This window comes from Canis aureus, chromosome 4 (genome assembly GCF_053574225.1).
Source record: "Canis aureus isolate CA01 chromosome 4, VMU_Caureus_v.1.0, whole genome shotgun sequence".
Taxonomy (NCBI): Eukaryota; Metazoa; Chordata; class Mammalia; order Carnivora; family Canidae; genus Canis; species Canis aureus.
In genome coordinates, this window is record NC_135614.1 from 57,021,767 (window position 1) to 57,035,245 (window position 13,479).

The 13,479-nt window shown below is 45.5% G+C and overlaps 1 pseudogene; it reads left to right on the forward strand.

Annotated features, from left to right (window-relative positions):
• Positions 1 to 11,990: 11,990 nt before the first annotated feature.
• LOC144311899 (U2 small nuclear ribonucleoprotein B'' pseudogene) lies at positions 11,991 to 12,725 on the forward strand (annotated as a pseudogene).
• Positions 12,726 to 13,479: the final 754 nt, after the last annotated feature.

The window sequence follows — 13,479 nt, forward strand, 5'->3', positions numbered from 1 at the left end:
GCCAGACAAGAAGACAACTGGCAAATAGCACCGTTTGCACCAATGATAAAGCTCTGTTAATGGGCGCGTGCTAGGAAAACATGAATAATTCCAACCAGCAGGATCAAGTAAGCAGGAAGGCGGCCTTTGCGTTGATCCTTAAAGAATGGGAAGAATTTCCTTTAAAAATAAAAGGGAAGAGTTTTAAAAAATCTGCCCTCTCTGTGTGTCCAAATTCCACCTATTCTTCAAAAGCCACTTCCTCCCAAAAGCCTTCTAGGAGCACTAATTACTAAAAGTTCCCCCTCTCTCCTCTCTTGAAATCCCTAACCTACTATCTTCTCAGTTCATTTGGCTTTATCACCACTATTTGGTATTTATGTCTTTCTGGGGCTCTTTTCCTCATCTGGGTTTTCTTTCTTTCTTTCTTTCTTTCTTTCTTTCTTTCTTTCTTTCTTTCTTTCTTTCTTTCTTTCTTTCTTTCTTTCTTAAGAAACCTTTCTGAGGGCCTTGCTTACATACAGTGGATGCTCAGTAACTGAAGTGACAGGTGCAGTTCTAATGGCCCAATGAGCGCCCTGAGACAGAAGGCTGCGGGTCCCTGAGATCTGAGTTCCCTGCTTTCACGTGCATTGGCTGAGGCTCCTCTGGAGAGCCACTTGGCTTTTCCAGTAATCACGAAGATGCGTGAACCTCCGCCTCCATCCAGCCCTGGACCTTCTCCAACAACCCCATCTCGCCCTGATGATCAGAATGTCCCAGACCTCAGCTTCCCTGGGGTGAACACACAGAGCACGTGGTGTTTGGGGTCATAGTGAGACCCCAGCAGGCAGACTTTGCTGACTTACTAGAAAGTGAAAGCAGTGACGGGCATACCCTTGGCCAGGCATTTCATACGTGACTACATTTTAATCCTCATAACACTGAGAAATTGGGGGTATTGTTATACCTAGGAAACCGATGAGGCAACAGGAATTTAAGCTCAGCTAGGACTCTTCCTTGAGGGTTCTCTTTCTCTTGCCACTCCACCAATCAACCCATTGCATCTTGATCATCTGATCTGCTGGCTGTTCCTCCAACCCCTCTGTTACCCCTCCATGACCACTGCCACCATGTGGCCAGAGCTCCCATCTCCTCTTGCCTGTGCAGATGCCATAGGCTCCCGACTAGTCAGTCTCCCTACCACCACTCTGACCGCTTTGGGACGGATTTTTTGTTTTACAAAGTTTTTGTTTAACAAGTCTGTTAACTTCTGTATGCATATGCCCATAATACATACACAATTTACATAAGTAGCTAAAAATGATAAGAAATATACTTCATTTAGTCAGTAGGGTTTTCTTTCCTTTCTGTTTGGCTCCTCTTTGTCCATCTCCTCTTCTTCCCACAGCACCCCAAGCCGACACCTTGTATGTGTCCTACTGTGCTTTTATTTGTAATCATTCAATCCTAAGCAGACTCTTTCAAATCTAAGTGTTTGTATTCACATTACATATACAGGGTGAACATATGTTTTTTTTTTAAAAATGGGACCATATTATAGTTTTCTGCTCCTTGTCTTCTTCATAGACATCTTCCCAAGTCAGCTAATATAACTCAAGTTCTCGCTTTTTAATAGCTGCCTAATATTCTGCTGTGTGGATGTATCACTTTATGCAGTTGTCACCTTTTCATGATCATTCTCCTTCGAGCTTTCACTACCAGGAACGATGCTGCAGTGAGTGTTTGGTAAGGTTCTAAGAAGCAGCAGATGCTGACCTCTTGGATTGAGCTGAAGGCTCAGTTTCTAGATCAAAGCCCCAAACGACGCGACTAGTCTGATGAGTTCACAGATGCAGTCTTGCCACACCTTCCCCACCCTCTGCCCCCTGCCTCTTCTGCGTGCAAAATCCCAGCCCCCCTTCCGAAGTCCCTGGGAAGCCACCTCTGGTGCTGTGGCCACCAGTTCACCAGCACAGTGGGAAAATCCCACAGGATGAATCCGATTGGTGGAGCTTGGTGAGGTGGCCACATCCTAACTGCAAAGAAGGCTGGAATTTTAGTTGAGATTCCTAAATCGGGGAAGTGGGGTTCCAACACAGGGATTTCCCCAAATATAGAGAAAGACTATTCAAAAGGATGGGCAACCATGGATATGACAGGATCTACTACAATTTCCTGCACATAATGTCCTTCTTTATCTGGGCCTTTATTCCTCTGGGACAGGTTCCCAGGAATTGAATTGCTGCTTTCCAATCATCTGTCACATTTCACGTTCTCACCAGCAATATGTGAGGGTGCCGCTATCTTTACCTCCCCACCAGCAACAGGTACTAGAGCTCTGATAGACACAAAACTCCACCACACTGCCAGATTTATTTGTGTTTTCCCAACTGCTAACATAAATTTGAGTATCTTTTTCATAAGATTGTTGGCCATGTCATTTGCCCAGTCATTAGCTGGTTGGTCTAGACTTTGCCCATTTTTCTACGTTCTCTCCCTCCAGAGCCATGCTTTGTCTCTCCATCTGTTCTGTGCCCTGCACACCATGGGGTCTATACTGTACTCCCAGTCCTCAGCTTCTGGTAGGGTTTGGCCAATGGAAGGCACTATTGGGGGTCATGGACAGGTGGAAAGAGAAGTTGGGGAACTTATCTAAGCCTTCTTATCTTCTCTCAATAGGCAGGACAGGTCCCAGGCAGACATGACTCTCTTCTGATACTCCCTGTGCACCTCCTTGGGTGTGTTTCCTCAACCCTGCCCATACCTTTGAAAACAGCTCTTCTGCATTGTCCCCTTCGTTCCATCTCCTTAGCTACCCAATCTGTGTGGGCCATCTACCTCCTGCCAGGACTCTGATACAAGATCACAACCCTTTCTCTGTTGTCAGTGTTATTTTTTTCAAGCTCTATTTTTTGCCTAATGACTTTTAGTGTCTTTTGCCATATTAGAGATTATATATATGTATATATATTTTAAACTTATATTTATATATATATTTGAGTCCATATACATTTTAAAATAATCTCTCTTCATTTTCAGTCTGAAATATAAGGCCTTCTCTGCCTCTGTATCAGGAATTGGCAACTTCTTCTGTAAAAGGCCAAAGAGTATGTATTTCAGACTTCATGGGGCGTATGTTCTCCGTTGTAACTAGCACTGCCATTGTAGCAAGAAAGCAGCCACAGACAATTTGTTAACAAACATGTTCCAGGGGCAGCCCTGGTGGCTCAGTGGTTTAGTTAGCGCTGCCTTCAGCCCAGGGCCTGATCCTGGAGACCTGGGATCGAGTCCCACATCAGGCTCCCTGCATGGAGCCTGCTTCTCTCTGCCTGTGTCTCTGCCTCTCTCTCTCTCTCTCTCTCTCTGTTTCTAATAAATAAAATCTTTAAAAAAAAAAACAAAAAACAAAAAACAAAAAACAAACAAACAAACAAACATGTTCCAATGTAACATTACTTACAAAAGATAGGAAACATCAACATGACTCTTAGGCATCTACCCAAGAGAAATGAAAGCATAAGTCCACACAAAAACTTGTACATGTAGTTCATAGCAGCACTAGTCTTAGTAGCCAAAAGGTGGAAACAATCCAAATGTCTATTGATCGATTGACATCACTGAATTGATGAATGGATAAATAAACGGTGGCATAGCCATACATCTATAAAAAGGAATGAAGTGCTGATAACATGCTACAGCATGGATAAACCCTGAAAACATTATGAGTGAAAGAAGCCAGATACAAAAACTCACATATTATTTGATTCCTTTTTTGTGAAGTGTCCAGAAGAAGTAAATCCACAGAAACAGAACTTAGGTCGGTGGTTGCCAGAGCCTGCGAAAGGACAGGAGCTAAGAGGTTGAGAGGTAATTGGTATGGGGTTTCCTTTTGAGGTTATGAAAATGTTCTAGAATTGACTCTGTGATGGTTGCACCATATTTAAACCATATAACTGTACACTTTAAACAGGTAGATTATATGGTATGTGAATTATATATCAATAAAGCTGAATTAAATATCAATAAAACAAAACAAAAGATGGGGCACCTGGGTGGTTCAATCGATTAAGCGGCTGACTCTTGATTTCAGCTCAGGTCATGATCTCAGGGTCCTGGGATGGAGCCCCAAGTTGGGCTCCATACTCAGTGGGGAGTCCCCTTGGGATTCTTGCTGCCCCTCCCCCACCTCATCCCAAATAAATGAATGAATCTTAAAAAAAAAAAACAATAACGGGGCACCTGGATGACTCAGTCAGTTAAGCGTCTGCCTTAGGCTCAGGTCATGATCTCAGGGTCCTGGGATGGAGCCCCATCAAGCTCCCTCCTCAGCAGGGAGTCTGCTTCTTCCTCTCCCTCTGCACTGCACCCCCTCCCGCAGCTCATGCTCATGCTCTTGCATGGTTTCCCTCTCTCTCTCAAATAAAATCTTTAAAAACAAAAAACAAACAAAACTAAAACAAAGACAAAAGGCAGCCAGCTGGATCTGACCTATGGGCAGTAGCTTGTTGACTCCTGTCTACTTCATATTTACAGTATTCTGGAATCTCTCAATGATATTTTGTGTTATATTAACTCTTACATTTAAATTTTTGATCCATCTGAAATATAGGATTTTATGGTGTAAGATGGGAACTCATTTTAATTTATTCCAGAAGATTAGATTATTGGGCCTGCATTGTTTGGGAAATAAACTATCCTTTTCCTCCTGAGATGAGGTACCTCTTTTGTCAAATATTCACATCTGTATCCTAGAATCTAATTCTGGATTATTTGTCTTGTTCCATGGATCTGTCTGTGCCTTTCCCAATACTACAGTGATCTTATTTTAGTGACTTTATTGTATGTTCTGGTTTCTGTAAAGGAAGTCTGCCCTTATGTTCTTTTCTTTCACACTTGACTTGCAGCCAGTGAGCTTATCAAATGGATATCACTCCCTGCTTAAAAGCCTTTAATGGATTCCCACTGCTGTTACAATTATGGCCCAAATCCTAACTGGCCTTCAATGCTGCATGCTTACCCTTCCTAGCTTTTCAGCTTTACTTGGCTGAGAACACATCACCTGGGACTCTACTTCAGCCATGCTAAAGTTACTCCAGTGATCCTGCCCCTTCTGCCCCAGGGCCTTTGCATCAGTGGTTTCCTCTACCTGGGATGCTTTTTCTCCCCCTTTGTCAGAAGTTTTCCTCTTCTTCCGCAGCCTCCATTTGATCCTCATTCCTGAGGAAGCTTATGTTGCCCTACCTGACAAGTACCATTCCCACATTGTGAACTTCTGCTGTGTTGTACTTAATGCACTTATATAATATTACATTTATTTGTATACTTTTTTTTATTAATGCCTGCCTTGCTCAGCTCTCCATTGCCTTCCTAGTATTTAACCTGCATTTAGTACTCAAAAAATTGTTGAAGGAATGAATAAACAGGTAGAGACCGAACTTAGGCACCTATCTGCCTGGCTGCCAAACCTCCCCTGTCCCTTCATAATGCTGTGAGCTGCCCTGTGTAAGACCTGAATGGGGCATCAGGAGATCAGAGATCTAGACTTGGCTCTGCCTCCAACTGATGCAATGCCCCAAGCCTTTGCAAAGTGCTCTCCTACTCTTTGCCTCTCATGTTCTCGAGATCCTCGGAGCCATGCTGGGAGGCAACTAGTATGGGGATAAATTTCCCTGATTTTACAGTTAAGAAATCTGAGGCCAGAGATGAACTCAACTGTCACATGGTAAGTCAGAGGCAAAACCAATGGCCCTGCTTTCTGGGTCTCCAAGTAAGTGTTATCTTGAGACAGACTCTTTCCTGGGCTGAGCTTCTGTTCAGCTTCCCCATTTATAAAGTGGTGAAGAGATATTTAGACTGGGTGGTGGCTGCATCAACAGTGTCACAAGTCCCAGGCACCCAAGGTGAAGTGAGTTCCAGCTATAATATTATATTACTATCAACTTAAAAATTTTATTTCAAAGATCTTTTTATTTAAATAAATTTTTAAAGAAACTTCTAAAAACAAGAAAAATTTTTCTTACTCCTGTCATTCCATTATAACCACTGGTTGCGTTTTAACTAAGACACGTTTCAGTAAATCTGTACCTAGTAGAGTTAGAATGGGCTCATCCGGGAGCTATCTAAAATCCTCGGTCCCTCCAGCAGTTGAGGTTCTGTGCTTTGGGAAACCCTGGTCTGGGGCTGTTACAGGATAGGCACCTTTCTGTGAAGCTTTCATTTGTTAAGTCAATCAACAAACATCTGGGGAATCCCTGGGTGGCGCAGCGGTTTGGCGCCTGCCTTTGGCCCAGGGCGCGATCCTGGAGACCCGGGATCGAATCCCACTTCGGGCTCCCGGTGCATGGAGCCTGCTTCTCCCTCTGCCTGTGTCTCTGCCTCTCTCTCTCTCTCTCTCTCTCTCTGATGACTATCATAAATAAAAAAACAAAACAAACAACAAAAAAAAACCCATCTGCTTCAGGCCAATATGTGCAAAGCACCAGGCCAGGTGCTTCCACAACAAGGTAGGGAGGGCACTGGCCTATGGCTGTGTTGGAGATGTGTCCGGGGGGACATAGCTGTGTGCTGGCTGACTGCATGCCTGTGTCAGAGCATGCTTGCCTACCCATGTGTCGAGTTTGTGTCTGTCTCTGTGAAGGCTTATGGGATGTTGCACCCATGCGACAGCCTGGGTGCGGTCCGCTTTCTCTCAGGCCTGGAGCTGTAGAGTGAGGGAGACAAGGGGGCTACCTCAGCTCTGGCAGGTGTGCTGGAGGCTAGGAAGCAAACTGACCCCCTCAGGAGTCCTCACTGGGGACCTAGAATTCTGGAATGCTCTTAGTCTCACCTTTCCTCCTACTCCTGGAGAAACAGGCCCTGAATGGGGAGAGGACTTGCCTCTGAAGATCTGAGATTCTGAACATGGAAGCGTCAGGGCCAGGCCTCAGGATTCTCTCTGACCCTGTGCAACTTCTCTGTGCACCTGCCGGGAATCCGCCATGCACCATCTGCTGCAAAGGCAACCTGAGGAGAAAATTAGTACTTCAATATAATACAAACAAAAACTAACATGTATTGAGCACACACTGGATGTCAGGCACTGTGTCAATCACTTTAAATAGATTTACGTGATTAGCCCTCAAAGTACGTTTATGAGGTAGGCACAACTATTATCCCATTTTCCAGGTGAGGAAAGTGAGGCACAGAGAGGTTTACCTACTTGACCAGGGTCACACAGCTGCTAAGTTGGCTTCATTGGCCAACACTCTTTGCCTCTATGTTAAGCAAAGAAGAGGAAAAAAAGAGAGAGGTCTTTGGATAAAAGATGCCTTTATTCGGGGCACCTGGGTGGCTCAGTGGTTGAGCATCTGCCTTTGGCTCAGGTCGTGATCCTGGGGTCCTGAGATCAAGTTCTGCATCAGATTCCCTGCAGGGAGCCTGCTTCTCCCTCTGCCTATGTCTCTGCCTCTCTTTCTGTGTGTGTCTCTCATGAATAAATAAATAAAATCTTAAAAAAAAAAGATGCCTTTATTCATCTGACTCTGTGAGTTGAGAATAGCTGGCACCCTTCCGCCATTCCATGGCATGTTCTTAAAACCTAAGGTGCTGTTCCTACTTTGCCTGTACTGTCTTGGTGTCTCATCTCAGATGAGAAGACCAAATTCAAAGAGAGTTACACGTGTTCTTAAGATCACACAGCTGTCCTCATGTCCCTTTACCATTTGCCAGACTCTGCACAAAATACTTTACCAGCTTTATTTAATTCAGTCTTCAGGACAACCCCATAAGTAGGAACTATTGGGACTCCTGGGTGGCTCAGTGGTTGAGCATCTGCCTTTGTCTCAGGGTGTGATCCCAGGGTACAAGGATCGAATCCTGCATCAGGCTCCCTGCAGGGAGCCTGCTTCTCCCTCTGCCTGTGTCTCTGCCTCTCTTTCTGTGTCTCTCATGAATAAATAAATAAAATCTTTAAAAAATTAAAATAAGTAGGAACTATTATTCTGCCCATTTAATGGGTGGGAAACAGGCTCAGAGAGGTAAAGTCACTTACCCAAGGGCACACAGCTAGTGAGTGGTTAAGGCAGCACTTGAACCTAGCTCTATCCAACCTGAAACCTGTTGTCTTAACCAGCTGGCTATCCTGCCTCACATGTCCCTGTATCTCATAACCACATGCAAGGAGGGAAAGGCAACGGCATTGCCCCATCTTACAGAGGAGGAAACATGTAGCTTGCCTGGGAGCATATAGCTGGTGAACATGGGAGCCGGGACTCAGAACTCAGGTCCATCTGACTCTCTGGCCAGTGCTCTTTACTTTGTTCCTTCAGGAATATTCCAGAAAAGTCCCTAGTTCTGTGATGCCTGGGTGGATCAGTGGTTGAGTGTCTGCCTTTGGCTCAGGGAGTGATCCTGGGATCCTGAATCGAGTCCCACACTGGGCTCCTTGCGGGGAGCCTGCTTCTCCCTCTGCCTATGTCTCTGCCTCTCTCTCTCTCTCTCTCTGTCTCTCATGAATAAATAAATAAATCTTTTTTTTAAAGTCCCTAGTTCTATGGTCATTTGCAGTCAGCAGTCCCTGTCCAAAGCAATTTCTCACTTATTATTCTACTGACACTTTTCCACAAGCCTGTGAATGCCAGAATATGCTCCATTTCACAGATGGACAATCTAAGGCCCAGAGAGGGCAAGAGACTTGCCCAAGGCCTTGAACTAGGGTCTCTGTATGGACAGCGAGGGAGGCCCAGTGTCCCCCAGCGTTGGGGGAGAGAGGTCCTCCAGGGGCAGGCTCCAGCTAGCTGGTCCTTCTGCTCTGGCCAGAGGCAGAAGGGGTGAGGTCATCGCCTTATCAGGCTAATTGCCACCCTGTAGTATAATCCTGCCACTCAGCTGAAACCTGAAGGAATGGTTTCTGGAGACAGGAGCTGTTATTGTCCAGATGAAGGGCCCAGGGTGGCGAGTGGGGAGGTGGGGACAAGCTTACTCTCATAATTCCCCTTGAAGCAGTTTGCTTTCTCGAAGACCTCTGGGTACAGAGACATTTCTTGGGCCTTCTTGAATGAGAATGAAGGTTTTTGTGGCTTTTGTGTGCAGCTGGCCAACATGCCGGCCATAGTAATAGAAATGCCTAATTGATAACCAAATCCCTACAAGTAGACAAACCACGGCTAAAATAAATGCAGGTGGGGCCATTACCCCATGACACACAGCAGTTGGTCACCGACACTGAAGATAATAAGTTGAGTAACAGAACTTGGGAAACCAGGTCACCCTGGTCACCCTGGCTGGGGGAGGTCCTAAGAAGCTGGTTTTGGTAGGGTGTGGGTGGGGGTGACATAAAGTCAGATGCTAGAAGGAGGGACTATCAGAAGGCAGTGATGACAGTCATGTAATAGCCATATGCATTTAGCGTGGCCAGTGTTCCTGGGCACCATGTACTCTATAAACAGCCAACAGTTGCTGAGCCCACTGTGGTGAAGAGGCCTGGAATCATGCAGGCCCGGGTTCGAATCCCAGTGTCGCCTCCTCTTAGCTGTGTGACCCTGGCAGCATGGCTAGGGTGAAGTGAGTGAGAACCTAGGATACGAAATTGAAGGAGGTCTGACCTTGAGATTGAGTCCCCCCAAATCAAGGCACCCTGGGTGCCTCTCTTTCTTTTTTCTTCTTCTTCTTTTAATTTTATTTATTTATTCATGAGAGACACACACAGAGAGAGAGAGAGGCAGAGACATAAGCAGAAGGAGAAGCAGGGGGCCCGATGTGGGACTCGACCCCAGGACTCCAGGATCATGCCCTGGGCCAAAGGTAGGCGCTAAACTGCTGAACCACCTGGGGAATCCCCTGGGTGCCTCTCTTGCCTCACCTTTGACCTATCCCTGCTGGGCACGTTTCTTCCCTTTTCTGAACTGCAGTCCCATCACTGGTAGGATGGGGGTGAGAAAAATAACCTCTGCCTTGGAGAGTTGTGAGGAGTGAGAAGAAGCAGAGGAAGAGCTTAGCCTGGACCGGCACACAGACAGCGCTTAAAACACCACCAGTGCTCAGGGCGAGGCGCTGACTGCCAGGATTGTGAGAGAGAAATTTCTGACATTTGTAAGCCACTCAGGCCATGGTACTTTGTTAGGGCAGCCCCGATGGATTGAAGCACACCAGATCCCTGACCTCATGGTGCTTACAGTGGAACCAGGAAGTCATCAGGAGACTGTGATAGGAGATGACAGGGGGAGGGGAGGGGCCAGGGAAAACATCAGTAAGAGGTAGGATGGGAAAAAGAAAAATCGGGGTATGCCTGGGTGGCTCAGCAGTTTGGTGCCTGCCTTTGGCCCAAGGTGTGAACCTGGAGTCCAGGGATCAAGCCCCACATCAGGCCTCCAGCATGGAGCCTGCTTCTCCCTCTGCCTATGTCTCTTTCTGTGTTTCTCATGAATAAAAAAATAAAATTAAAAAAAAAAAAAGGAAAAAGAAAAACCCTACTCCCCATAGATGGTCACTTAGAACCAAGGAAGGTGTGTTCTCACTCAGGCAATTATCAAAACCAGGATGGCACCCTGCATCTCATGCTACATTACTTATTTTTATTTTATTTTTTATTTAAATTCAATTTGTCAACATTTAACACCCAGTGCTCATCTCATCATGTGCCCTCCTTAACATTATTTAATTTAACCCTCTAAATGATTTTGAGCTATCTCCATTGAATAAGTGAAGAAACTGAGGCTCAGAGAGGTGAAGTGATTTGCCAAAAGTCACAGATCCTGGGCATGACAGAGCTGGGACTTAAACCCAGGACTGCCTGATTCTCTCCCCTACAGCTTGACTCTGCTGCTAGCTCATTGTCACACCTCCCTTCCCGAGCCTCAGTATCCCATCCCACCCATCAAGGTAGAAGATGAAAGTCACACGAGGTCATGGATAAGGCAGTACTTTGGACATTGCAGGGAGCTTGCTGTCTGTGGCTGAAGAGTTACCAGCATAGGTGATGCAGAAAGCACCACAGGGCTCCTTATGTGTGATGAGCGCCCTGTGGGTCCCCTCTCCCTCACAGGATCTTCCTTTGAGTCAAGGTTCCGAGACCTCACACTTTCCTTCCAGCTGTCCTGCTCTCAATAGCAGAAGCATATGGAAGCATTTTGATCAACAGTATGGTTACATCTCCCCAAGAGAAAGGTTTTGTTTGGCTCCCATTTAACAGATGCAGAAACAGAGGCACAGCAGAGTAAATCATATAGGGGATACAGTTTGTGGTCGAGGGTAAACCTGGAGACAGTCTCTGTATACCCCTTGCTGTAGTTACCAACTGGGCAAGAGATTCCTGCTAAGCCAGCCACGGGACAGCACTTGAAGAGTGGGGGATAGAGGCACCATTCTGCTCTGGGGGTGGGGTGGGGGAAGATAGCCCCCAGCCTCCTAGCTCCCTTTCCCTGTCCCCCCACTTCCTGGGGCTGGAGATTTTCTTGCTTGGTGCTAGCCCCTCTCCAACCATGCTAACACCCCAGGTCCTTTCAAACTATCTTCTCACCTGCCTGTGAGCAACTTGAATCCACACCTTGGTTGCCTTCTTATGGGAAAGAGGAGGAGTCTGGAGCAGAGTGTCCCTTGGATTTAGAGATAGGTTCAAGATGGAGGGGGACAGGCATGGGGTGATGAAACAGAACCCTAATCTAGCCAAGCTGACATCTGCAATTTTTTTAAACTGTTAGATCCTAGAAAGGTGCTCAAAGTCTCACAGCAAGCCAGGAGCAAAACCTGGGCCTGTGCCCGGTCTTCGGAGCTCTGAGCCCAGTGACCTTGTCCTTGCCTTCTTTGTACTGTGACCTTCAGAAGGCACATGAGCTTTAGCTATCAGCAGCAGGAGGCACCAGGAAGTACTTGATACATGAGTGCATGAATGAATGAATGAATGAATGCTGGTTCCTCCTAGTGGGAACAGAGGGTAAAATTTGACTCCTTTGGAGGACCCACCCGTACAGACAGGGCTTAATCCATGTAAAACTATCCCTCCTGGTACGGGACCAGCGCAGGCCTCAGGCAATTTGAACAGTTTAACTGCAAATATGGATATCAGACCAAATCATAGAATTTACATTAACAATATGAATGACAAAATTTAAAAAGAAGAGTTGAAGAGATCCCTATACGCCCTGTTTTTTCAGTTTGGCCATGTGGTAGATATTGTAGCTTTAAAGACCATGAAGATGAGGGGACAAGGCTTTGTTATTTTTAAGGAACTGGGCTCATCCACAAATGCCTTGAGACAGTTACAAGGATTTCCATTTTATGGTAAACCAATGCGAATCCAGTATGCAAAAACAGATTCGGATATAATATCTAAAATGCGTGGCACTTTGCTGACAAAGAAAAGAAGAAGGAAAAGAAAAAAGCAAAAACTGTGGAACAGACTGAGACCACTGCAAACATAAAGCCTGGTCAGGGAACACCAAATGTAGCAAATACTCAAGGAAATTCAACACCAAATCCTCAGGTCCCTGAGTACCCTCCAAACTATATTTTATTCTTCAACAATTTACCAGAAGAGACTAATGAGATGATGTTGTCTATGCTGTTTAATCAGTTTCGGGGCCTCAAAGAAGTACGTTTAGTCCTCGGAAGGCATGACATTGCTTCTGTTGAATTTGAAAATGATGGACAGGCTGGAGCTGCCAGGGATGCTTTACAGGGATTTAAAATCACACCGTCCCATGCCATGAAGATCACATATGCCAAAAAATAACATATGGCATAGTTGTCTTTAAAGGACTCGGTGTTATTTAAAGTGTTTGTTTCGATAACATTTGTCAGGCCATTTTAATAGTTGGGATGTGGGGGAGTGAAAGAGAAATTTTTGTGAATTTTAAAAAATAACTTAGTTTTTGTTTAGCCTTATTGAACTATGAAATATGAAGGCCTCAATTTTGTACAATAAACGTTTATTTGTATTCTAAAAAAAAAAAACAATCCCTCCTTCCCTTGGAATTAATTCACCTGGAGTTCCCTTCCTTTCCTCAGAGAGTTGTGTGCCACCTAGAGGCAGCCGGGAGCCCAGCACCCTCATCCCTCCGGGAGAACAAGGGGACCAAGTGGTGACAACCACAAGCTGCACGACAGTCCCGCCCCGTGAAGAATCTCCGATGGGGTCTGAAGATTCTCTGCTAGGAATGTGTCAATGTCCCAACAGTGATGGTTATATTATGGTTGGTAGGAGATTGTCCATGTTTGTTGGAAATACACACAAAGGGGCAAAAAGAGAAATCTACACACAAGTATTTAGGTGAGACCGGACATCGTATCAGCAACTTCTTCTCATCTGGTTCAGGGGGAAAATGTCTATGTACTACGGTACTTGTGACTTTTCTGTAAATCTGACAGTGTTTCAATATTTAAGATATATGTAGTGTTAAATCCAATTAATTATTACGGGAGAATGATGCAGTAGGACACCTCCTCCCTGAGATCGCTATGGCGGTGAACTGGAAATCTGTGGTGGTGACACTTTCCACCTACTGACCTCGGACTGGGGGGCTTACGTGCATCGCCCCATTTCCT